A 2,500-nucleotide genomic window follows, 5' to 3' on the forward strand; every position below is an offset into this window, starting at 1 on the left:
ACGGTTATCCAAGTAGTAATGGTACAATCAAATAAACGATAACTGATTTAATGAGCCATTCGCAGTTTCACAGTACAAGTGCTTATACTTAGACATGCATGGCTTAATCTTTGAGACAAGCATATGACTACTGGCAGGATCAACCAGGTAACTATCCACCGCAGGGAACAGAAGTTCCTTGCTAAGCGGCCCCCCTCCGCAGAGGGAGAGCAAGCTTTCTTAGATTTTGCCTCCACGGGGGGAACCCATGAGCCAGACGGACCACACGGTCCCTCGGTCAAGGGAAACCCCGTCTTGTTTGCCACGTCTTTCTCACAACTGGACCCGTGCACAGTTCAGGCATACCTGTCAGACTCGCCAAGCGAGCTGAAGGAAGGCAAGAAAAGTGCTTCTGCGAAGGAAAATATCCTCCTGCTCTTTTGTCTCTATCATTAGCCAAAGGCTAGCGTACACAACTTCCATCTACACTCTGCCTGCCACTACAGTGACAATGCTTTCGGGCATCATCTTTTCCCTCCTTCGAAAGGAAAGCTACAAGCCCAACTTTCCTTGCCCGTTAGTCAATTCTGCCCTCTATTTCTCCGCCTTGCCGCCGTGGAACATAAGGGACAGGGTTTACTAGCCAGCTCCTCCCGGAACCTTTGCGACCAACCTGCCCACACTATAACCCCCAAACGCTAATAAGGAGACTGCATGATATGGTAGACAGAAAATAAAAACGCGAAAAAAATGAAATTTTGAAAATCGAACCCACAACCAGCCAAATCGTTTGTAAGTCATGCCAAATGACTGGTGACATCTTAAAAACCCATTGAAGCCACAACATCCCATAATTTCACGCTTTTAAAGATTTGTCACTATACGCACTGTAAGTACCTCACTAATTCTCACCTCAGATTTTACGGGAACATGTTCAAATTTTCACACACGTCTCAGCACGACCAATTACATCAAAATTTATCGCAAAAGTCAGAATTCTCCAATTTTTGATAAATTCACTATATTCACTGTAAGTACCTCGCTAGACAGTGGAGACCTCAGGTTTTGCGGGAACATGTTCCACTTTAGACACACCTCTCAGCACTAGCAGTTACATCGAAATCCATCAGGAAAGTCGTGGTGTGAAGAGGTCTTTCGACTAACAAAAATGGTGGTGTGAGGAGGACTCACCTAAATCAGAAAAAAATACTCTTATAAGGAGACTGCTAGGAAAGACATTTCTGAGTCCACTGACCCCTAGTCCCCTAATAAGTGTATTGAAATTAGGTTTTAAGAAGGTCCTCCTCACATCATCATTTTTGTTTTTAACCCTAACCCTAACGCTAACCCTAACTCTAACCCTTACCCTAACCCTAACCCCTCAGGGGCAGTTCTATGGTTATAATACCACGGGAGGCTCAAAACCTACCTCAAACTAGGTTTTCTTGTGTGCTGATTCCATTTTCAATGTGTTTACTTGACTCTGACGAAAGCAAAGTCAAATACTCAACCCTATATGGACGGGGAAGCAAAGTGACGATTTTGGTAGGTCGCCATTTTCAATCACGAATGTTGCCATTCGAAAGAGCGTCCAAAAAAACCTGGTTGGGACACATTTTTTTAGAAATTATCGACCTAACCAAAAGTGCACTTTTTGGTGGGCCTACCCTACCCCCCTCAGGGGCAGTTCTATGGTTATAATACCACGGGAGGCGCAAAACCTACCTCAAACTAGGTTTTCTTGTGTGCTGATTCCATTTTCAATGTGTTTACTTGACTCTGACGAAAGCAAAGTCAAATACTCAACCCTATATGGACGGGGAAGCAAAGTGACGATTTTGGTAGGTCGCCATTTTCAATCACGAATGTTGCCATTCGAAAGAGCGTCCAAAAAAACCTGGTTGGGACACATTTTTTTTAGAAATTATCGACCTAACCAAAAATGCACTTTTTGGTAGGCCTACCCTACCCCCCTCAGGAGCAGTTCTATGGTTATAATACCACGGGAGGCACAAAACCTACCTCAAACTAGGTTTTCTTGTATGCTGATTCCATTTTCAATGTGTTTACTTGACTCTGACAAAGAAAAAGTCGAATACTCATCCCCATATGGAGGGGGAAGCAAAGTGATGATTTTGGAAGGTCGCCATTTTCAATCGGGAATGTTGCCGTTCGAAAGAGCGTCCTTAAAAACTTGGTTGGAACAAATTTTTGCTATAAATAAGTGACTTAAGTATATAAGCAAATATTCGTTATATAGCATAAATAGCCTCTAAACACCTTAAAAAACCACTTAGACCTTTTTCCTAACCCTAACACTAACCCAAACCCTAACCCTAACCCTAATTCTAAGTGAAAGGTCCTCCTCACACCACCAATTTTTTTGGTCAAGTCAAAAGTCCTCCCTACAACAAAGTATTTTTGTAAGATTTTTTCTAAAAATTTTGAGGACTTTTCACTTAAAAAAGAATTGGGTGGTGTGAGGTGGACCTGTCACTTACAAAATATTACATTGTGTGAG

General features: G+C 42.6%; 1 non-coding gene across 1 annotated transcript in view; it reads right to left on the bottom strand.

The window, feature by feature from the left end:
* LOC146448096 (small subunit ribosomal RNA) overlaps positions 1 to 150 on the bottom strand; it is a 1,800-nt gene extending 1,650 nt beyond the window's left edge. Inside the window, exon 1 of the ribosomal RNA XR_014861307.1 lies at positions 1 to 150. This exon is cut by the window's left edge and continues 1,650 nt beyond it. This is a non-coding gene — a ribosomal RNA (small subunit ribosomal RNA).
* Positions 151 to 2,500: the final 2,350 nt, after the last annotated feature.

Source organism: Pavona decussata, unplaced genomic scaffold, assembly GCF_977016875.1.
Source record: "Pavona decussata unplaced genomic scaffold, jaPavDecu1.1 SCAFFOLD_1400, whole genome shotgun sequence".
NCBI lineage: Eukaryota > Metazoa > Cnidaria > Anthozoa > Scleractinia > Agariciidae > Pavona > Pavona decussata.